Source organism: Cryptomeria japonica, chromosome 11 (assembly GCF_030272615.1).
Source record: "Cryptomeria japonica chromosome 11, Sugi_1.0, whole genome shotgun sequence".
Lineage (NCBI taxonomy): Eukaryota > Viridiplantae > Streptophyta > Pinopsida > Cupressales > Cupressaceae > Cryptomeria > Cryptomeria japonica.
This window is the reverse complement of record NC_081415.1, coordinates 456,158,956-456,184,852: the sequence shown is the minus strand read 5'-3', so window position 1 is coordinate 456,184,852 and position 25,897 is coordinate 456,158,956.

The window sequence follows — 25,897 nt, the reverse complement described above, 5'->3', positions numbered from 1 at the left end:
TGATCTTGTAAGATCTATCCAACTAGATAAACTCTCCATGTACTCTTCTTAAAACATACCTAACTATTTCATCTTTGAATTCCAAAATATTTAGAATGACGGTAAACCCTAAGTCTTCAATGTGCTTGTATGCTAGTTTGATCTTTCCAGAATCTCCCATAAGCTCGCTCATGTACATGCTCTTTATATTAGATGTCCCCAAATCCTCAATGTGACAGTGTATGTATGCCCTAACATCTTGGACATAAACAACACCCTCCAGAACACAAGAAAATTCTCCAACCGAATCTTCCAGGGTAGCCACATGCTGATACTGCTTAAAAATTGGCCCAGGATTGTCCTTGACCTCTACAATAGTTGGGTTTGCAACAAAGATAGGAATAGATGATGATCTCACTTCCATGATTAAGGAAAAATACTTGATGATCGCTTTCAATGATACCTTAACAAACTCTTCCAATCGCTGATGAAATTGCTCAAGAAGATATCTAATCACACTAAATAGCCTTTGATTACTCTTAATTTCTCTTAATCGCACTGAATCACTTTGAATTCTAGGCGATAAAAAATGAAGTGAATTTGACCTTTTATCCTTCAAGAAAAAACCTAATATTTCATTGACATCAGTGATTGTTAGTGAAAAATACCAAATCTCAGACAAAATATATCCATGCTAGATAAGCATCTCCAATGTCTAGAACATCTTCCAAAACCTCTTCCCGGGGCATATGTAGTATCTTAATGAATTTTTCCTACCACTAAGGCATCTGCCTTAGTTACTGGATGAGCTACCTACCAGTGTAGGAGCAACCTCCTCTGCTAGATCAGTAACCGGTGCATTCCCATCTGCATATTGTTCTTCAGTCTTCCTGACCTATCTCTGGGTTTAATCTTGCCGGATTTTAGTAACCTTCTCTTTCCCTTTCTCATTTGATCCTCCATTACCAATCAATGGATTTCTGCTTCTATAGAATTTAGCAATATGTCCAACCTCATTATAAGCATAACATGTAACATTATTTCTTTGAATTGCTTTGCTAAAACTGGTATAATTGGTTGACCTGCGCTGATTAGCTATATGTCCAAATTTTCCACATGCATAGCATTTTACATTTATTCTGCAATATTTTGTCTTATGACCATACTTATTACATTTAGAACATTGACCGAGAGCATAATCAGGGTTCTGATTTGCTATGTTTGTACATTGCCTAGCCATTTGATCACATTTATTGCAAACAAAAGATCTACCATTAAATTTATAAGCATTAAACTGCCTTACTGGTGCCTTATGGTTTTGATCTTCATTAGCAGTACCGAAACCCCATCCTTGCTCAAATCCAAGTCCACTGGAATCTCCATTCTGCCTTTGTCTCTTCCATAACTCATCTAGTTGTGTTGAACAAATCTTGAATTTCATTTTGTACTCACTTGCAGTAGTTATATCTTCTCTCGGAATTATCATTTGTCTCTCAAGATCTTGTTCATTACTCTGGGATTGTATTAAATCAGTTCTTAACATATCATTCTCATGAACCAACCTATCACATTCTTCAATTTTTTTCTTTAGGGATACAACAATATTTTCTTCCTTTTTCTTTTGGTCCTCAATCTCCTTAGACATTTGCATAGTTATAGCTTTCATTTCATTTCTCATGACCATGTTCTCCTGACTTAGTTTTTGACATTGTTCCTTAAGTGCATCTTTCTCTTCATCATCCTAATTTTGCAAAAGTTCCTTCCTTCTAGCTTGAACAGATGATAGCCTCTCTTGTAGGACAAGAATAAATTCCTTAGAAGAATTTAGTTCGTCTTGTAGCTTTAAGTTCTTCAACTTTTCAGCATCATAATCTTCAAGTGCCATCTCAAGTTTCTTTTCCAAACCCATGTCCATGGATTATAGTTTCAAGATCCTCCTCAAGCTATTAAAATTCCTCTGAGGCACAAGGCTCTAATACTAATTGTTGGAATCCAACGAAACTGAGAGGGGGGAACGAATCAGTATTATACGAGAATGATCAATTTTAGCCTTATTAATACATGCATACACCAACCGGTACATACAGAATTGAAAGAAGTAAAGAAACCAATAAGCCAATCACAAAAATGAGAACCATAACAAAGATAATTATATGTGGAAAACCTCAAACAGGAAAAACCACAGTGGGATTTGTGACCCACAATATCAATCCACTGGCCATATAAAAATATATGACAAAATATAGGGGCCTGCACTTGCAGGAAGTCTTACAACCTAGAGCACACTTCTCAATCACAAAAGGAGCCTCACTAACTACATATAAATCTAGACTACAATCTGGAGAAGTGTTGAACTGCAAAAGATAGCATCTTCTATGCCAAAATATAGTTTCGGTTAAGCTCTATCTATTCCGGTCTGAAACCCTAAACCCTTTATCGGAATAATCCTTACATAAATCTCCTCACATACATAATCTCTCTGATATATTTTGCATCTCCTTCCTAATACAAATTTGCATGATATCACTTTCATATATCCATTACCATCACAATTACCATATATCAAAATGATATAATCCAACTGACCTATATACCATGTACAACTTATCATTCGTTATGTCGGCTTACAAAGATAATTACAATATCGATATACATGTCAGCTACATAACATAAATACATGAATATCAAAAACAATTTCTGATGTCAGATCCAAGAGATGTCATCCTCCAATATCGATAATAATATTCTAAACCATGTCGGCCTGCATTGTCGATAATAAAAGAAATCCTTCTATTCTGTTGGTGTCGGTGTCGGTGTATTGTCTGTGAAGTGCCTATCGGTACACAAGTGAACCAAATCATGAAGCCGAAACAAGATACCATGTTTCCATCAAAGATAACATAGTGAAACCAACTAATTGAGTGTCAATTGCCAACAAAAATGTAGCAACAATTTATAATACTCATGGTGCCAAAAATTACTTTTAGACAATTGATTTTAATTGAGGCCAACAATTCTAAAGCAATTTCAACCCCCATGATCATTACTAATTGTAGGTACAATTTACCTCATGGAATACACTGAAGGTCATTAGATTATATTTTAGATCAATGGTGGCAACTAAATATTGTTGATATAACCCTAAAATAAATAATAATTATGATATATTATTGGCAAATTAATTTAGATTTCTACAATAAATTATAAAATGTTTGTGAATCTAATCCATTCATGTATCGAATATTGTGGTGAATCTTTGGGTTAAAAAAATTAATAAAATAAATTCTCTGGCGATTTAAGTAACACAAAAATAAAAATTTGTAAAAATGTGGCGATTCGGGTCACCTTAAAAGTTGAATTTATTAGCCAAATTTTGATTCCCAAATTTCAAAAAATAGCCAATTGACAAATCTCAGCCACTAAAAAAATCATTGTTTGGGCCTACAATTATAATGTAACAGTAGAATTTACTTGTAAATTTAACTTTAGCAATATGGATGTCTAATGACTTTATTTTTAATATATTTGATGATAATACCCATTATATATATGCATTTATATTTTTAAATATACAATTTTTTAATTTTTAACATTTTTTCTATATATTTATTATTTTTTTAAACACAAAGTCTCATAAATATAAAAGGACATATATTCCTATTTATTAATAACTTTTAATTACTTTGTTTTTTTATTTTTTAAATTATATGTGGCCAAAATAGACATCATTCTCCACACACTATTATTTTTCTTTTGTAGGTCAAAATGTGGCTCATACATGAGGGATTTCAAATATACACCTTAATCTTAGTATATAACTAATAAAAAATAAAAGGACAGATCAAACTTCAACATCATGTGGTATCTATCTACAAAAGGATTTTAAAAAATACTTTTATCTACTACTTTTTGGTGAGATGTACATGTACATGTTCTAGCCCCAACATGCTGTTTTGAAAAGGTCACTTTTGTACATCCTTCACTTAACCATCTTTTATCATCTATGAATTGGAATAAATTAAATATTTTAAAAGTAAAAATAAATCCTACATTTCATATTTTTACCCTATATTGTTATTTTATCTGCAAGTGTTTTAAATCTTTACCTTTAAGTGTAATAAATTATAATTTTTGGTATAAAACCTATCACTTTTTGGCCAAAAAGTATACCTATTATCTTGTATTTACTCTTATACTAATGAATTGTGAAAGCATATAAAAATTTAATATACTTTCAAACTATTAGAAATGATATATTATTTTATTCATAATTTGTTTGATAGGTCAATGCCCACTCCAATGAGAAACAAAGTAACGAACTATAAGGAAGAAGAGGGAACTCTTGCAAAGCACAAATGGAATCAACTTTTCATATAGATACAAAGAGAAGATAACACATCATACAACTAGACATACTTAATGATTAATCTTAGTGTAGTCATGGGGAAATTTAGAATGAATATTAGACATTATAGGTAACCACCAAACCTTTAATCTAAAAACGAATCCTAACACAAAACATCAACAAAATATGCAAACTCATGGTTAATCTCCAATGCACCTGCCCTCTATTGTTCTCATTCTTCTTGTGTGGATAATGGCTCTCAAAGTTACAATTCACAAAAACCTACAAGGTGTAAGCACAAAAATTACAAAGATAGTGGTTGATGATAATGAGGAATGATGTTCAATTTATAGATTTTCAAAGGTTTGATTCAATGGATAAGATTGATTTGAAGACAAAATTGATTAATGGTTGAGATTTAGTGAGATAGGTTGGTGGGAGATGATTATTCATTCTAAGTAAATTTGATTGAGAAAATAACTCACTTAATTGGCTAGTTAAGAGATATGATTGAGAGTGGAATTGAATTGACTAAGTAGTTAGAAAAAGTTGATTTTGAAAAATGGGGAAGTGACTAATTGGTTAGAAAAAGTGATTGAGAACTAATTGAGACTTAGTGGCACTTAGGAATTTCCAGATGAGATGTAGGAAATATAAGATGAAATTTCATTTGGATTGAATTTAGATTTTTCAAAATGTTAAATGAAATTGGAATTAGTGGGAAGTGAATTTTAATAGAATTTGGAGGGAAATGAGATTTATTTGAAATGAAGATCAAATGACATTAAATAAGTTTAGGAAAATTATTTAATTAGAGGACATATTTGATAATCAAATAATTTAAACAAATTATTTAATTATGGGAAAAGTAGAAATTAAATTTAATTAAACAATAAAGAGAATTTAATTAAAGTAAAAAATTCAGATTAATTAAATAATAAGATTATTTAATTAATAAAGTGGAATCATGGATTATGAAATTGAAGAACAAAGATAAAATAATTAAATAATTAAAATTAATTATTCATCAAGTGGAATAATTAGTAAAATTGATTTATTTAGGTGTAGGATAATTTTAGGTGTCTACTTTCCCTCTTTGAGATAATGTTCGAAGTAGCATTCTTTCAAAGAAAAAGTGAAAAACATATAGCAGTATATTGAGGGAAGGAGATAACATACCTCATCAAGAGATTGTTTGTGCATTAAAGGCATGAACAATCTCTCAAAAGAAGAAAAATGTTATATGAGAGATAGAAAAATGGTTAGTTGATGACATGTATGAGTTTGATTAGGTAGAAGAAATGCCTGGAGAGATTTGTAGATTGATTGGATTGATGGGTAAAGTTCATGTCTCATTTTAGGAAGGACATATCATGTAGAAGAGAAAGAAAAATGATCGTCTAGTTTCAGGAAAGATACATCCCATATAAGACCAAAGATATATCAAAATGTTTGGTTTTAAGAGGACACCTCCTGTATAAGATAAATGATAGATGAAAGTTTGATGAATGATGAAAGTAAAGAATGATTAGTAATATTTGAATAATGTTAGGAAATAGAATTGATTTATAGATAAAATAGTTGATATAAGGATAAAAAACTATCATGAATTATTGTGCTTCTTAGGTAGTGTAATAATTTCATCATTGAGCCTTATTATGTATTAGTGGACGTGTATACACCAAGATATGAGAAACCAAGGTTTAGATACTTTTCCATTGGAGTAATAGACAAGTATTATATAAGGAGTGAATCCATCCATTCTATGGTTGTTGTACTAAGGGTCAAGGTATGTGTGATAGTCACAAGCATAGTTATCCTTGAGATCATTTTTTGCATATGATACCTACCAAATGATTATACCAACACAGACACCCAAAATACTCGTGTCATAGAAATTCATGGAAACACACCACAAACAACAAACAAAGAAAAAAGGATCATTAATCATCTTGGCTCCTCTAGTCACTTGTGGACATCCTTGAGTAGCATGGGACCATGACTTGAGCTAAGTCAATAAAAGATAAGACTAAATTGACCAACTGAGTGAATAACCATATTGATCTTCTTGCTAGAAATAAGTGTTTCTTGGTAGGATGTTTTCTAATAGGATTCTCATTATAGGAAAGATGCATTTGTTAGGACATCATATCTAATAGGGTGGCTATTTTAGGAATGATGCATCTATTGGAATCCAAGAACACTAAGAGGGGGGAGTGAATCAGTGTTCTACCAGAATAATCAATTTTAACCTTATTAAAATATGCATACACCAACTAATATACTGGTACATATAGAGTTGAAAGAAGTAAAGCAACCAATAAGCCAATCACATAAATGAATACCATAACACACATAATTATATGTGGAAAACATCAAAGAGGAAAAACCACGGTGAGATTTGTGACCCACAATATCAATCCATTGGCCATATGAAGAGATATTACAAAATATAGGTGTCTACACTTACAGGAAGGCTTACAGCCTAGAGCACACTGCTCATTTACAAAAGGAGCCTCACTAACTACATACAAATCCAGACTACAATCTAGAGAAATGATTGAACTGGAAAGATAGAATCTTCTATGCCTAAATATAGTTTCGGTTAAACTCTGTCTGTTCTGGTCTAAAACCCTAAACCCTTACCAGAATATCCCTTACATAAATATACTCACATGCATGATCTCTCTCATATATTTCGCATCTCCTCCATTATTTTCTTCCTAATACATATTCACATGATCTATCAAAATGATCTAACCAACTAACCTATATACCATTTACAATTTATCATGTCTTGTGTCAGCTTACAAAGATAATTATAATATGAATATACATGTTGCTAGTTAATATAAACACATGAATATTAAAAACAATTTCCAATGCTAGATCCAAAATATGTGGGCCTCCAATAACGATAACCTGATTCTAAACCATGTCAGTCTGCAGTGTCGATGACCAAAGAATTCCTTCCAACCTGTCGATGTTGGTGCTAGAGCCAGTGAAGTGTCTGTGAAGTGCCTGTCGATACACAAATAACCCAAAATATGAAGCCGGAATAAATTACCATGTTTCCATCAATGACAACTTATTCAAACCAACCAACTGAGTGTCAATTTCCAACAGTATCTGTAAAGGTGTGTTGTTTATTAAGGATGTTTAAAAACTAATAGGCAATTGATTGTTTAGGTTGTAGGCTAGCTTTGTAGTTTTTCTATTGATGCATGATTTGTTAAGCTCAATGTTTTGCATGATGTTGTGGTTGTGTTTGCTCAAATATGTGTTGTTTGCAAATGATAATTTATTATGAATAGTGAATGATGGATTGTTTTGTGTTTTTTATTGTTTTTCAATTTTTTAGAGTTTTGGGGATTATTTTATGAATTTTTTTGTAGTTCTTCTAGACTTTTTATGAATGTTATGGTTTTTTTTTTTAAATATTGATTTTTTGGGGGTATTTTGATAGATTGTTTGATATTTTTAAATTTTTGATTTTTTAAATTTTTTGTGTTTTGATATTTTTTTAATTTCTTTTGGATTTTTTAAAGATGTCTAGATCAACGACTAAGCTAAAAGACATGTCAACATTTATTCTCAAGAGAAATATATTTATTTGCCCCAATGTCTAGCAAGGCATAGAATATTATGAATGTACGAAGGAATTGGTGGGATGGAAATGAACAAGTGAAAGATGGAGGTAGCTTATTATGAAATCAGAGTTGATTTGGTTCCAAGGACTATCTGGCAATGAGATAACATGTTTATCTAAGCTAAGGGACTGTATATAGAAAGGTAAGGTGACAACTTGGTGCAATGAATGGCACACAATCCACAGGCATGGACATGTCAAGAGGATTATAAAAAGCATGTTTTGCATTTTATGTCCTTGGTTTTGATCAAGATCAAGGGATGGATTTTGTTAGGATGGAGATAGGATTGGATAGGATAAGGAAGATCAAAAGTGATAATGGATGATGGAAGTAAGAAATGGATAATATAAGGAATATGGACTAAAAGGTGTGGATAAGGTGAAGCAAAATAGGATGTGTGATGCTTATGAAGATCCTTAGCCTCATTAAGATAAAAAGCGAAAAAAAAGATGAATGTGTTGAACACACACCAAATGTTGAGAGGGAGATAACACTAGAATTTATATGTTGAAAACCCAAACTAGGAAAAACCACGGTGAGTGCCAAATCATAGAATCAATCCACTATATAGAAATGTTTTACAAAAGAGGGATCTCAATGCTCGGAATGTGCAGACCAAAGATAACTGCTCTTGGGGAAAGATACAATAAAAAGACTTGTGCACTAAAGCTAACTACAACAGGGGAAGATAAAATAAAAAAGGTCTGATAGAAAAGGAACTATATGAACAAAGACATCTCAATATGGTGATTACAGTCTCTATTATAGAGAAATTGATGAGGAAGAAATATTACACTTCTATTACAGTTATATTTTATGCTTTTATTAATCTTCAGACTAATGTGCCTAGTGACATACCTTATTTGCACACATGTTTATTTACTTTTTTTTTTTTTTAAAAAGGTGGCGGTGCCACTTAATATATTTTATTATATAAAGCTTATTCAAAGAACTCCCAGAGAAAAGAACCAGTAAGAAAAACTCAGATCCTTGCTCTACAATACATAGAAAGGTTGTGAGATTTAAATCTCAAATATGCCAAAAAATACAATACCTTATAGTGTCCAGAATACCGAGTGCCATAAAACATCCCCCAATATTGAATGCTTTCTGGAATATATTGAACAAGATGCAGTCCAAACCAAAACATCACGAGAGTTGTACACATTTACATAGCAATCAACAATCTGTCTCACTTATGCATTTATCCAACTTACAATCCAGCAGGCTTCTCAAATCGATATCCCTTCACGATATTCAAATACAACAAAACCACAAGACCTTGCACTTATAATACCACACATACCAATTTATATCATTATGAAAAAGACCACTACATAGCTATATGTAATATTATCCTGTACCCATATCCTCCACAATTTTCCCCTTAAGAATTGGATAAGAATCGAAATCACAATTTAGACCCATCATATTAAGTTCCTCCTTGGAACTTCCCATATTTTCCAAATGATCTGCAACCCGGTTCCCTTCTCTATACACATTTAAAATGGTAAATTTTGTAAATGTATCAATTAGTGTCCATGCTTGTTCAAGTAAATATCTTATATGTCAATTATCAATATTTCTCTTATGCAAGCGTTGATAATAATAGCTGAATTACCTTCAATGTGAATATAAGAGATGTTTAGTTTTTTTACTAGTAGAATATCTTCAAGTAAAGCATATGCCTCTACAAAGTTGTTAGTACCCGATGGAATAAAAGCAGATTTCAAAGCAAAAACACATCATGTGTGATCCCTTATGCATACTCCTATCCCTGCATCACCTGGATTCCCTTTAGAGGAACCATCAAAATTTAATTTCAAATGCATTGAATCCGGAGGACACCATTTCACTTTATTTCTATAAATTTTACTAGTTCTCACTCTCAGAAGACAAGGTGATATAGGAATAGAGATGGCCTTCCAGCAATTAATAACTTGACCATCCAAAGAAGTAAAACCTCACAATCTAGTATGTAAGGAATGTCAACTTGGAAAGAAAGTTAGAACAACTTTCAAAAGTATTCTAGACAAATCCAATAATGTTATTGATTTAATTCATACTAACTTATGTGGTCCGGCAAGAACTAGAAGTCTACAAGGAGATAGATATTTTATGCTAATCATCAATGATTATTCTAGAATGTGTTGGGTTACTTTTCTCAGGGAGAAATCAGAAGCTTTTGGGAAATTCAAACTATTCAAGGCAATGGTAAAGAATGTTAGGATTCCCACAGATACTTAGAGGGGGGGCTGAATCAGTATCTAACTGCTTTGATGATTTTCTTAACTTAAAACTTATAGAACATATTAATATTGTATACTGATATACAATAAATAATGCAATAACCAGAGATAACAACAACCACATGAAAAACGCACCATAACACAGTAGTTTAATGAGGAAACCCAGTGTGGGAAAAACCTTGGTGGGATTTGTGATGCACAATATTCACTTACTGGCCAATAAGAGAATATTACTGCTACAAGAGGGGCCTGCACATACAGGAAGGCCAAGTGCCTAAAGCTCACTGCTCAATTACAAAATGGGAAGTCTAACTGACTTACAAAATGGATTATATAAATCCAATGTCTTGTACTATTTCAAAATAGCATCTACTATGCCAGATCTAGTACCGATTTATAGATCTACTTCATATATAAACCCTTAACCTATAATTCGCATAATATGTCTGCCTTATTTTGCCTATATATTTTCTTCCATCTATTTCAAATGTTCTATAATGATCTCTTATATATAAGAGTCATTTTACAACTTGCCAAGTAGGCTTACAATGATTTTTCAATAAATAACAAAATTTTTGTTGGCTTCTGTGCCGATATGCTTCCTTTTACTGTCGGTGGTCTCTGTGCCGGTGTAGAGTCTATCTTTGTTGGTGTCGGTAAATTGTCTTGCCAGTTTCATAGGATTGTAAGGTTGCCATCAATGACAAAACCTTCAATCACCTACAATATCTCATTGGAGTGTGCATTTTCCAACAATCTCCCCCTTTGGCATTGATGGCAACACTCATGAGAAAAGTCCAAAAATTGTTGTCCAAAAGAGTCTACCGGAATTGTCTTACCAAAAATTTGTGTACCAAAAGAGTATGTGCTCCCCCTGAGATGATGAGTCATTTGCTGGTTGTTTTTCTCATTCCACTACTCCCCCTTTGGCATCAATGACAAAGGTTGTCAAAGTGTTAATGAGTGTGGTTTCCTGCTTCATCCTTGTAACCAATTGGTTACAATCTGAAAAAGATCTACCAAAACCAAATTCAAGCTCTCAATGAACTTTTTGCTATCTTTTATTGCTGCCTCTATCCTCTAAACTGTACCAGTGAGGTGTTGCATTTGCTTTGTTGATGTTTTCTATCCTTGAATCAAGGCATCAGATATTTCTTTCCTTAAGGAGGTGAGATAGTCCAATTTTGGACTAAGTCTCCATTTAAGATCTTTAGCCTTTCCTTATTCTTTCTTTGTCTCTTTCCAACTTTAGTAGTTCTTCCTCAAAACCTGTTATTTTCTGCTAAAAAACTGATAATGAATCAAATGAATTAATGAAATTGTCAGCTAGTTGATTTATTTCTTCCTGTATCTTGCTAATTTTCTTATCTATATCAACTATCAAAAAGTTAGTTTTGCATGTATCCCTGTACAAAGTTTTGAATTCTTTCAATGTGCTACATAGTTCCAGTAGAAGTGTGTCAAATTTCCTTTTACACTTCTTTATTTCTTCCTCAAAGAATTTATGTTTTTCCTTCTCTAATCTCTCCTTGAATGCTTCCTCTTTTATTTGTTCAACTATCACAGTGTTTTCAGTAATATACTTAGACAAAGTGTCAAGTTGACTCAAAGAATCTTTATTATCTACATTATATTTTGGTTCTATCATTTTCAAAATTAGAATGGTGTCATCTATTGCCTTGTAAGCCTATGAGCTACAATCTATTATCTTCTTTATGGAATCCAAAAGAACTTTTGTTACATTAGTTGGTTTGAATTCTATACTTGAAGAGCCAACACTCTGTATTCTACCAGTGGGAGCAATATCCTTTCTTGTGGTGACCTCTGGTAGGTCAGTTTGTGTTTCCATTTCTTTAAGAAAAGGTTTGTCTTGCTCAGTTGTATCCTTATCTACCACAATATTAACCTTTTGAGTATCAATGTCCACTATGTATAATACCTCAGAGTTAGGATTTGTGTCCTCTTGTGGTATGTCCATGCTCTCACTATCTAGTTGATTATCAGTAGTCACTACCGATGGATTATTTAGAGGTGGTGGGGATAAGTTATCTTTTATTTTTACGCTAGGTGCTCCACCAACCTTGCCTTTTCCCTTATCCTTATCCTTCTGATATACTTTGATGGTTTTGGGTTTTCTATATTCTTCCTGCTTTTCCTTCTCTACAAGGAATATGTCCCATGCATTGGCAGTTTCCTCTGCAACCTCATTTACTCTACCAACCATAAGTGCTACATGCTAGTGTGTATTTGAAAATACTGACCAGTTAGCCTCTGAGATTAGATCATCTATCTCTTTTGGTGAGTTGACAGGATAAACAACAAGTAGTTTTTCAATTTTCATTTTCTTATCAAGCTCTATAACAGCTTGCCTTCTAGCTTCAAGTCTTTTTAACAGTTCTTTCGGTAATTCATCTACAACTTGCATTAGAAATTTCTTGTAAATGTCAAAGTGTAGAATTACACTATTTTCAACTTTCTCCTTGTCATCAACTGATAATGAATCATATAATTTGTTGATGTTTTTTAGTTGTCCATCCTCTATTATTTCATCTAGTAGTTTGTCAATTGGAGCAATATTTTGTTGAGTCTTCTTCTTGGGTGTTAACTTCTTCTTCTTTGGAGTTATCTTCTTAGTTGGGGGCCTTACTGCCTGTTGTTTCTATCTGGTTCTTCTAGGAGAAGGTGTAGATACTGGTGAAGGTTCTCTTTTCCTCACAACTCTTTTAAATGCAGCTGACATATCACTTTCTGAAGAAGTTGCTACCGGTGAAAGGTGAGTTTCTAGTTGTAGTGTTTCTAACTCATCTTCAATGATATTGGTTTGTTTAAGTACATCTTCTTTGATAGCCTTTGCTTGCCTAGATCATCTTCTTACTATTGCTTCTACCTTCTTTACCCTTTTCTTTGATTGGATTTGATTTTCAATAGTCTCAGCACTACCAAATACCTCTTCTTTAGGTTCCTTAGGTGCTTCCAGGAGGGCTTTTGCATATGTTTCAATTATGTGGTCATCAATTTCATAACCCATTTCAATGACCCAAATGGTTCTTGGGATAATTGCCTCCATCCAAATCTCATCCTTCTTAATAACAAAGCATATTTCATCCTTATACTTATTTACAGTTGTTTGTGATAATCTGACTCTGGTATTCATCCGGGCCTTTAATGCCTGAAAATACTCATCTATGTTCTTTTCTCTGTTTTCACCCATGTTATTTTGTAAATCAGACAATTATTTACCTACTAGTATATCAAAACCAAGATTCTTATTACCAATACTGGGCACCTATTTTGTTATGTGCAGCATTAAACAAACAAGTAGGTTTCCAAATATAAATGTCCCCTTTTTGTCTTTCTTAATTTTTCCAAGATTATCAATAAGCTCATCTTTCAACCATTCACACACATCTATTTTTGCATTATCCTTGATCATATCATAGGCACTCTTTATGCATAGGCTAGAGGCTGAGTTTAGACTGTTTGCATGTGTGGTTTTATAGCCTAAAATCATGCTAATGAATCTGACATTGATGTCGGTTACATCATTCACTCTTAAAGATCTCTTGTTAGATGTTGCACCTATTAGGTTCATCACTAGGTCATTTGAGACCATCTTTGTCTTATCAGGTCTATTACTAGTGGAGGGTAACCCTATCACAACCTTTACTGCCTCTTTAGTAATCTTCTGAACTGAGTCTAACCAAAAGAATTCACCATGAACCCTCCTTAGAACTATCCTTATAACATCCTTAGGAAAATTCAGAATACTGGGAATTTCAGTGAATCCTAGGGTTTCAACTATTTTGTGTTCAGGTTTCACATTACCAGAATCATCACAAATTATATTCTTATACATGCTCTTGATTTCCTCATCACCTAATTCTTCTATGTGACAATGAATGTACATTCTAGGGTCTTCAGCAAAAACTACTCCTTTGGGGATTTGAGAAAATGCACCAAAATTATCATCTTTCTTAGCAATTTCGGGAACTAACTGGAATACGGGTCTAGGGCATTTACTCACTTCAACTACAATAGGCTTTGCTATGAATTTAGGAACAGATGAAGAAGCCATGATTATAAATACCTTTATCTGCCTTAGGAAAGATTCCTTGCTGAATTGCTTTGCTTCTTTGCTTGAAATGTCTTTGCTCAGGAATTTTCGTGCTCTTTGATTGTTTGAATGCTCGGTGGAATGAAAATGGAACCTAAAACACTGATTTATAATGTTATTTTTGCCAACTACCACATTTTATGCTTTCTAGTTAAGTAATGACTTAATTTATCTACCGGTATAGAAGTAATTTCAACTTCTCACCATCAACCAAGGGAATAATAGCATGTTTCACATTTGATTGCTAAACCCTCAAGGAAATTTTCTTCAGTTAGATGAAGAGTCTCCTACTGGTGGAGTGTTACTCTCTTCTATCGGTGGAGTGTTACTATGTTCTGCCAGTGGAGGAGTGTTCCTATCACTATTTAGATTTGATTTCCTGATCCATTGTTTTGAGAATTCCTGCTTTACTTCTTCAACCTTTTCTTTACCTTTCAAACTAGGACCTTTGTTATTTACCCGTGAGGACTTGTTTCTACAAAATTTTGCAATATGTCCAATATTGTTACAGGCATAACAAGTCACATTATTTTTTTGAATAGCTTTTCCATATCCTATGCTGATTTGTGTCCTGCATTGATTAGATAAGTGTCCAAATCTTCCACAAACATAACATCTCACATTCATTTTGCAATTTTCAGAATTATGACCAACTTTGTTGCATTTTGAACATTGACCGATGAATTGGTATTCTGATAATTTCTAGATATACATTGATTTGTTTTATGACCATACTTGTTACAGTTAAAGTATTTGCCATTAAATTTATAAGCAGTAGGTTGTCTTACTGGTTTGACATGATCCTATGTGTTTGCAGTATCGGAGCTTTCACCAGCTTCAAAGCCAAGACCATTAGTGTCACCATTAGGTTTTTGATTCTTCAACAAGTCACCAAGTTCTTCTGAGCTTTTCTTCAATTTTTCTTTATGTTGATTTGCAACAGCCAGTTCTCCTTCCAAGATACCTTTTTGTCTCATGAGTTCAATTGAGTCATTTTGTGCATGCATCAGATCTATCTTCAACATATCATTTTCATAACTAAGTCTTGTGTTTTCATTTGCAGCATCATTCAGTCTTCTAGTCAAGTCTTCTTCATTCTTCTTTCTATCTTCAATTTCTTTACAAAATCTCATAGTCATATCCTGCATCTCATTCTTTATTGTCATGTTTTCTTGTTTCAGCTTATTCATCAGATCACTAAGAGTTTCCTTTTCATCATTCTCATTTTCCATCTTTTCACAAAGTTCTCTTCTCTTGTTTCTTGTAATGGTAATATTTTCTTGAAGTGCTTGAATAATATCCTCTGCAACTTTTAGATCATCTTCAAGTTTGATATTTTTCAATTTTTCTGCATCATAGTCTGAGAGAGCTACTTCTAATTGCTTCACCAAGTTTTCCATCTCTATCGGTGTCAAAATATTCCTCAATCTATTAGGCTTCTGAAAATAGAAGACCAAGCTCTGATACCAATTGTTAGGATTCCCACAGATACTGAGAGGGGGGGGTGAATCAATATCTGACCGGTTTGATGATTTTCTTAACTTAAAACATGTAGAACATATTAATACTATATACCGGTAAACAAGAAATAATGGAATAAATAGAGATAACAACAACCACATAAAAAACACACCATAACACAGTAGTTTAACGAGGAAACTTGGTGTGGGAAAAACCTCAGTGGGATTTGTGACCCACAATATTCACTTACTAGCTAATAAGAGAATATTACTGCTACAAGAGGGGCCTACACATGCAGGAAGGCCAAGTGCCTAGAGCTCACTGCTCAATTACAAAATGGGAAGTCTCACTGACATACAAAATGCATTATATAAATTCAATGTCTTGTACTACTTGAAAATAGCATCTACTATGCCAGATCTAGTATCGATTTATAGCTATGCTTCATACATAAACCCTTAACCTATAATTCGCATAATAGGTTTGCCTTATTTCACCTATATATTTTCTTCCATCTATTTCAAATGTTCTATAATGATCTCTTATATATAAGTCATTTTACAACTTGCCAAGTCGGCTTACAACGATTTTTCAATAAATAACAAAATATATTACAAACAAAATTCTTGTCAGCTTCTGTATTGGTATGCTTCCTTTTACTGCCAGTGGTCTGTGTGCCAGTGTAGAGTCTGTCTTTGCCGGTGCCGGTAAATTGTCTTATCGGTGTCATAGGATTGTAAGGTTGCCATCAATGACAAAACCTTCAATCACCTACAATGTCTTATTGGAGTGTGCATTTGCCAACAGAGAATGAAACTGGTAAGAAAATCAAATGTTTAAGATCAGATCAAGGCGTTGAATTCACATCTAAGGAATTTAATACATTTTGTGAAGTGAATTGAATCAGAAGATAGCTATCAACACCTCGGACACCTCAGCAAAATGGAGTTGTGGAAAGGAAGAACATAACTATTCTGGATGTAGCTAGAAGCAAACCTACCTCATGTGTATAGAAGAGAAGCAATTAATATAGCGGTTTACACATTCAGCAGAGTTCACATCAAAGGTGAAACCGATAAGATCCCTCATGAACTATGGTTTGGTAATACTCCTACTCTTAAATATTTCAGAATATTTGGAAGCAAATGTTACATAAGAAGAGTTGATTATATTGGTAAATTTGATCCTAGAAGTGATGAAGGAATATTTCTTGGTTATTCATCTAAGAGCAAGGCATATAAATGTTTTAGTAAAAGATTGCAGAAAATCATTGAGAGTGCAAATGTGAAGATTGATGAACACTTTATAAGATATTCAAGGTCTATGGACTCTGAACCAGCAGTTGAGATAATCATAAATGAACCTACATTGAATACACTGGTACAAAATGTTGATCTAGTCACACCGGCATCATCAAATAATTCCACAGTGACTAAAGAACAACAACAAGTGAAGACACCCTAGTATGTAAGATTGAATCACTCTGAAAGTCGGATAATTGGGAATAAGTATCAAGGAGTTATGACAAGAGGAAGACTAGAAAATGAAGAGGTGTGTTTAATTTCTCAAATTGAACCAACATCTATAAATGAGGCATGTGAAGATAAACATTGGATTAAGGCTATGAAAGATGGATTGGAACAAATTGAAAAGAATAACACATGGACATTGGTTCCCCGGCCTAAAAGCAAAAATGTAATTGGAACTAAATGGGTATTCAGAAATAAACTTAATGAAGATGGTAAGGTAATTAGAAACAAAGCAAGATTAGTGTGTAAGGGATATTCATAGAAAGAGGAAATTTATTACAATGAAACCTTTGCACCAGTAGCTAGAATTGAGGTAGTTAGACTATTCCTATCATTTGCAGCACACAAGAACTATAAAGTATATCAAATGGATGTTAAATGTGAATTTCTGAATGGTGATCTTGAAGAGGAAGTTTACATTGAACAACCTGATGGAGTTTGTTTGACAAATGACAAAGATATGATTTGCAGGTTAAGGAAAGCTTTATATGGATTGAAGCAAGCTCCTAGAGCTTGGTATGCTAGATTGGACAAATATCTTTCGAAGCTTGGTTACACTAAAGGTAATGCTGATGACAACTTATATTTCAAAGTGACTAATGATGGCATCTTGGTTATTGAAGTTTTTGTTGATGATATCATCTTTGGAGGAGAAGATGGATTGTGCAAAGACTTTTCTAATAAGATGCAGGAAGAATTTGAAATGTTTATGATTGGGGAGATAAAATTCTTTTTAGGATTGCAGATTTCATAGATTGATAAAGGTATGTTCATATGTCAATCTAAGTACTTAAAGGAACTACTAAAGAAATTTGGTATGGAAAACTCTAAACTGGTAAGTACTCCTATGACTATAACTGACAAAATATCATTGAAGGATGATTCAGTCCCTGTTAATCCGACAAGATATAAATCTATGATTGGAGGTTTATTGTATTTGACATAAACAAGACCTGATATTATGAATGCAGTATGTATTGTTTCAAGATTTCAAAGTAATCCTAAGGAAAATCATGAATCAGTAGTGAAAAGGATTTTCTAGTATCTACAAGGCACAACAAATCTTGGTTTATGGTATCCTAAAGATGAAAATTTTGATTTATGTGCATACACTGATGCTAATTGGGTAGGAGATGTAGATGACAGAAAGAGCACCATCAATGGAGCATTCTTTCTTGGTAGTAGATTTATTTCATGGTTGAGCAAGAAACAAAGTTGTACATCATTATCAACAACATAATTGAAATATGTTGCAGAAGCAACTAATTATACTCAGTTACAGGGAGAGCGGGAGCGGGAGCAGAAGGGGTTTCATGTGAAGGAGTTGCAGATGAGGATGATTTCCTGCCTCTCCTCATTTCACCTTCCATGTCATGACTGTGTGATGGAGCTCTTTGTGGATCTTCTTTCCTAGATTGGTGGGTGGAGGAGTTTGGTGCAGAGGAAGGAGTGGAGGCTGCCGCAATAATGGAAGCTTTTTGGCATGGGTTTTTTGTGGCCTTTGTTTTTGGTCTTCAGGGGTGTGTGGTGGTTCTTGTCAATGGCCTTTTTTATGCTCTTTCTTTGGTGGGTGGTATTCTTCTACCTGTGTCTGGGATGGTGTTTGGGAAGATCTGGGACCCTGGTAGATCTCTTGTGGAGAGTCTCTTTGTGTTCTCTCCTTTCCTCTGTGCTGAGGATTTTTTGTTGTTTTGGCCTTTGGTGCTTTGATTCTTCGAAGGAGCTTCTTTTTTTGGTTCTTCTTTGTTGGGCTACTCTCCTAGTGAGGTGGAGAGTTGTCTTTGGTGTGAACCTTTGAGAGGGGTTTCTTGGCTCTTGTTTTTTTCCCCTCCTTGTCTGTTAGAGGTGACCATATTTTCTATGGAGGTGGATATTTGGTGGAGGGGAAAGGGCTGGTTTCTACTTGCTGCTGGAGAGTGTTGGTTGTTGTCTTTCTGCTTCATTATTTGTCATGTATAGGTGGATATATTTCCTATTGAGGTGGAGAGATGAAATGTTGGGGATTTTTGACTTTTGGTGCTCCTCTTGTTGTTGGCTATGGATGCCCATTTCTTCTCTCAAAGGTGTCTCCTTGGGTGGGTCTGGAAGTTCTTTTCCCAGACTCCCAACTTGTCTCTTGGACTGGTTCCTTTTTGTTGTTTCTTGGTTTGGCCTCCTTCCTTCTAGTTTTTGGGGTCTTTATTCCCTCTTTTTCTAGTGGTGGGTTCCTAGTTTATCCCATAGGCAGGTCAGTTGCTATTAGTTTTAAAGGGCCCAATCGGCCTTTCTGTTGTCTTTGGTTTGGGGAAAATCTTGTCTCTAGTGTTCTGAGCTCATTATTTAAGGTTGAGGGTGTCTAGCAAAACCCCTGGTTGCTGGTTTTGGGTTCCATTTTAAAACCCAGTTTGAAGGTTGAGGGAGCCTTTCAAAACCTCTACTGGCCAGATTCAAATTGTATGAATATATGTTGTAATCTAGTGTTGTTATTGAAGGTTAGGGGTACCTTTCAAAACCTTGAAAGTTGGCTGAGGGTGCTTGTTATACCCTTGATTATTACTCTTATGTGCTATAGTTCAGAGTTTTAGCTTTGTTGGGTGTGGCGTGACTATGCTGGTTGTTGTTGGTTTTAGTCATCTTTGCTGGATTTTGGCTGCGGTTTTGCATTGTTTATTTCTTTTAGCATCCTACTTTATTGGGTTTCGGGTCCCTCCAAAACCTGTTGTATGGCATTTCGGGTCCCCTCAAAACCTACTTTTCCCCTAATCAAAAACTAATTATACTCAAGTATTATGGATTAAACAAATGTTGAAGGACATAAAGGTAAAATGCAAAGAACCTATAATTATTTACTATGATAATATGGCAGCAATTGATATATCTAATAATCTAGTATTTCACTCTAAAACTAAACATGTTTCTATAAAATTCAATTTTCCGAAAGAGAATGTTGAAGCAAAAGAAGTGAAACTGGTTTATGTGAATACTAAAGAGAAAATTGCAGATATCTTTACTAAGCCTTTGCCTAAGGAAACTTTTGAATATCTGAGAGAATAGATTGGGGTAATACCCTCACTGGTAGAGACCTAGATAGCTGGAGAATAGCATCAAACCGACAAAATTTACAGAGAAACCTTTTTATGGCTTTGATGGAGGAGAGCTACTTCTCAGGGGGAGTAGTTGGTATTTGTAATTAGTTCTATGAACTAGTTGTATCTAGTTTTTGTATTGCTTTGGCATTTGATGTCAAAGGGGGAGAGATATATATGGAAAAACATATTATCTTTTGGGGAGAGATTACTCATTGGGGAGAGATATTCTGTAGTTTGTTTTCTGGTAATTGATCTCTTTGAGAGATTGTTGGTTTTTGGTTTATTGGTATTTCTACTTTGGCACTTAGATGGTTTTTCCATCTTGTGTTGCCATCAATGCCAAAGGGGGAGATTGTTGGTATTATGGATGTGTTGCATTGTTTTTGTCATTGATGTCAACACTTATCAGCACCTATCTTTCTGGAGATCTTTGGTTATGTTCACTAGCATGTTCAGTGACTTATGCACAATCATCAGTATCAGGTTCATCGATAGGTTATATTGTTCACCGGCATAGAGGATGACTTGTTATAATCTGGAAATTACTTGGTCATGTCGAAGACATGGTTTGGACAATTGGTTTTGGTGATTTGGTTATTGGTCTAATTGAGTTGGCATATTTGTTGTTACCAGCAAATTGGTCTAGGTTATGGACCAGCATGTGTTATCTATTCCAGATTAGCATGATGCGTTATGGAGATGATTTATTGTTTGGTTATTATTGTAAATGCATTGAGCAGACATGATGCATCACATATTGATTCATTTATAATTGTAATATTCTTAGTGAGCCAACCTACACATTTGATCTTAGGTTTTGGTATATATGTAAGATCTCATTTGTGAGATTATGTGGTAGAGGAATGTAATAAGCTATATGTGAATATAAGCAAAGGTACTCAAGCAAACATCATTTTTAAGATTCAAGGGAGGTATGAAGGAGATAATATGAGCCTAACCGGTATTGAATCGAGCATATGAAGATGCTATTTTGAACATTACATTATCTAGGATTTAATCATCCTATTGTAGTTAGTGTGACTCTCATTTTGTGATTGAGTAGTGAGCTTTAGGCAGTTGGCCTTTCTACATGTGCAGACCCTATTTGTACACATATACTATCTGCAGTAGTATCATCTGATTGTGGGTAAGGTTTCCCACTGTGGTTTTTCCCCTTAGAGTGTTTCCACGTACAAATATCTATGTTATGTGTTGTGGGTGTTATTTCTCTTTCTGTTTCATGCATTAAGCTTCATTGGTATTGTTATTAACTATTAAACTATCAACCGACATTAAGTTCGGTTTACTGGTATTATGCATCAAGTTTGATTAAGTTATATTTGGGTTGAAATTAATAGACAACTGATTCACCCCCGACTCTTAGTTGCCTCCGTGTCCTAACAAGTTATCATTCCTAGTTGATTGTTTCTAGGTTTCGAGATAGTTCTTGTGCTTACCAATTGGTTTTCCTTCATTCTGGTCTGATTCTTGGTGTGTGGATCTGTCTTGGATCTTGTCCGATGTTGTTTGGCATGTGGTTGACCTTCTTGCTGAAAATTTCCTACATTGGTAAATGTAATCTTATGATGCCAACCTAGATATATTCCAGTGCGTATAAATATGTTATTATGTAATTATTTGTAGCGGCAGAGGAAGTAGAATTGAGAATAAGGATTGAGATTCACATGTTGTGATCTGGTTGATTCTTAGAGTCCTGGACTGGATTGTATCTGGCTGATAGCCTGCATGTAACTGGTTAATTTCTTGATGTTCTTTGATGATTATATGATGATTGTCGAATGATTGTCAAAAGTTCTAAGGCAATAATATGATTTTTTAATGTGATCTTGTTATGTTTTCTTGCTACTTTCATTGTGTTTCTCTTGCCGCATAAGTGGGTTGAATCTATTTGAGGGTTTTACCGGTTATGGTTGCATCTGTTATTGAAGTGAATGATATCCAATTAAGAAATCACAACATTCCCTCTAAAGATAATGTTAAATAGAAAGGAGATGAAGATGAAGTAAGGGAAGAAGAACCAAACACAGACAAGGATAAAGAATCAATAGATAAAGCCCCATAACCAGAATAATTGGATATACCACGAAAGGCTCTTGACTCCTCCCAATCACATAATACAAATCTAATAGATTCACCACTTTTATGGGAATTAAAAGAGATTAACATTGAAATACCTTTGATTTGGGCTATCAAGGATATTACAGAAATAAATTAGATCATTAAGTCACTCTGTGTTAAAACACCTGGTAGAAAATGAAAGTTTCTAGCTACAATATAGTTAGGAACTAGACTTATAGATGTTTTATCAGGAAGATTACTTCCTTAGAAATATAGTGATCCTTGGAGTCTTGTGATTACCTTAAGCATAGGAGGAATTAAAATACCAAATGTGTTGAACAATTTAGGAGCAGCCACAAATGTTATCATAGCAGATACAATAGAAATGTTGAAAATGACCCAAGTCCAACCAACAACAACTGTACTTCAATTATCAGATCAATCTACTGCTAAACCTGGAAGGGTCTTGGAAAATGTCACAGTAACTATTAACACATGGGATTATCAATTAGATTTATTGGTATTAAAGGCTAGAAGAAATGCATTAGGATATCTAATTATTCTTGGAAGACCTTGGTTAGTAACTTTCACAACTCTAATAGATTGTAGATTAGGCAATATGATCATTTCTATCAAGCAATATGACCATTTCTAATAGTCATAAACAAAAGGAACTAACACTTTATCCTCTAGTGAAATCAATAATTAACTCTTATACTTAGCAATGGGATGATGAGGATATGGACTCAAAAGGGGATGTAATTGTTGAACTAGTCATGGCTACACTAACATAACATGTTGAATATTATGAAGATTATGTGGACAAGGGAGAAAATTTGGATACTATTGAGAATTCTTATGAAAAAATTGAGGAAGATAGCGATGGAACCAAAAGGAAAAATTTGAATCACCAATACTAGGGAACTTATCCTTTAAATACCCTTATTAAAGAATAAATTGAAGGAGAAAGTCATACAAAGGAGATTTTACTCTCAGAAAATAAACCCTTGTTCATTAATGCATCTCTACCTATGGAACAAGAAAAGGAGTTAAAACTTACTTTGGAAAAACATAGAGGCATTTGCATGGGAATAAAAGGATATGAGATGAATTCATCCTTGAATTTGTACACATCATATTTATACAGAGGATATCAAACCTATAAGACAAGGACAAAGGCGTATTAATCCTGCTTTAAGAGATTTTGTTAAAACTGAGATTGAGAAGATATTAAAGGTAGGATTTATTTATCCAATCTTTGATAGTCAGTGGGTGTCACCTTTGGTTATTTTACCCAAAAATAATAGGAAATGGCATGTCTGTGTTGACTATAGAGAATTGAATAAAGCCACAAAGAAGGACTATTTTCCATTGCCTTTCATTGATCAAGTTCTTGATAACTTAGCATGTAGTAGCTATTTTTCCTTCTTTGATGGATTTAGTGGCTATAACCAAATACAAGTATCCCCTGAAGATCAAGATTAGACAACGTTTGCATATCCTTGGGGAATTTTTTCATATAGAGTCTTACCATTTGGACTTTGTAATGCACTTGCTACTTTTCAATGAGCTATTTTAGCATTTTTTGCCGATTTAACTACTTCATGTGTAGAAGTTTATATATGGATGATTTTTTAGTTCATGGAAAAACATATGAAGAGGCATTATAAATTTCAAATAAAGTCTTACAAGGATGTAAAGACCATATGTTGTCACTGAACCATGAGAAATGTTCACTTATGATGACATAAGGAATTGTGTTGGGCCACCACATCTCTATGGAAGGTATTAAAGTAGATCCAAAGAAACTTGAAGTCATTCAACAAATCAAAGTTCCCAAAACTAAAACGGATGTTAGAAGATTTCTTGGTCATGCTAGATACTACAAAAGGTTCACATAAGGTTTTAATATTATTGTTGAACCTTTGTTCACCTTACTCAAAAAGGACTCAGGATTTGCCTAGACAGATGACTACCAGAAATCATTTGAAACTTTAAAACATGTTTTGACTATCTTACCAATAATCAAGGGACCTACATGGGGAGAACCATTTTGCATACATACTGATGCATCTAATTTTTCCATAGGGGAATTTTTAGGACAAAAAGATGAAAATGGAGCAATGCATGCTATTTACAACATCAGTAAAAATTTGAGTCCAGCTGAGAGAAATTATACAATGATTGAGAAGGAATTCTTACTTGTTGTGTATGCTATAAACAAGTTTAGACACTACATCATTGGTTACAAAATTTTTATTCACATAGATCATGCAACCATTCATTATTCAATGAACAAAGTTGTAGTTGGTAGATGTATAATCAGATGGTTATTGGTTTTGCAATAATTTGATATAATCATTGTGAATAAACTAAGAAAAGATAATGTTGTAGTTGATTTTCTCTCTAGAATAGTTTTGTAGGGCAATGATGAACCAATTAATAATACGTTTCTAGATGAACATTTTTTTTCTATCTCGGTAAAAGCACCATGGTTTGTGGATATTGTAAATTACCTTGTGATAGGGAAGTGCCCAAATCACTTTAACTTTAAGCAAAAGAAGTGATTAATTCGAGAGAGTTCTAGATTCCAATGGATTGTTATTTAAAATGTGTCCTAACCATGTTCTTCACAGGTGTGTGCAAGAAATTTATGTCTATGACATCATACTTTCATGTCATTCTGAACCAGAAGGAGGACACTACTACGTGATCAAAATTGTTCATAAAATCTTGAGAGCAAGATACTTTTGGCCTTCTATGAACAAAGATGTTTCATTTTATGTGAAGCATTGTGATGAGTGCCAGCGCATGGGAAGACCAACAACAACAATGGAGATGACACTTCAACTGCAAATAGTTCTTGAACCTTTTGAGAAGTGGGGTATTGATTTTGTGGGACCCATAGATCCCCCTTCAAGGGGATATCATTATATTCTAGTCTGCATAGATTATGTAACAAAATGGGTTGAGGTGAAAGCACTGCTAGTAGCTAGGGAAGAAAAGGTTGTTGATTTTATATACAAACACATTCTTTAGAGGTTTGGTGCTCTGTGAGAGATATTACCTGATCAAGGGCCACAGTTCATGTATGATATAATGAAATATTTTATGCACAGATATAAGATGACACGAAGAAAATCTTCACCCTATCATCCACAAGCTAATGGTCAGGTGGAGGTTACAAATCGAGAGTTGGAAAATATAATCACAAAAATAGTTTCATTGAGGAAATCACATTGGTCGGATAGGTTGGATGAAGCAATTTGGGCTTACAACACCACCTAGAAAACAACTACGAGATTTTCTCCATATGAATTGGTATATGGAAAAACACTTGTCATGTCAATTGAGTTTGATTTAAAAACATTAAGAACAACATGGGAAGTCGGGATTAATCTTTCAAAAGCAAAGAAGACCAAA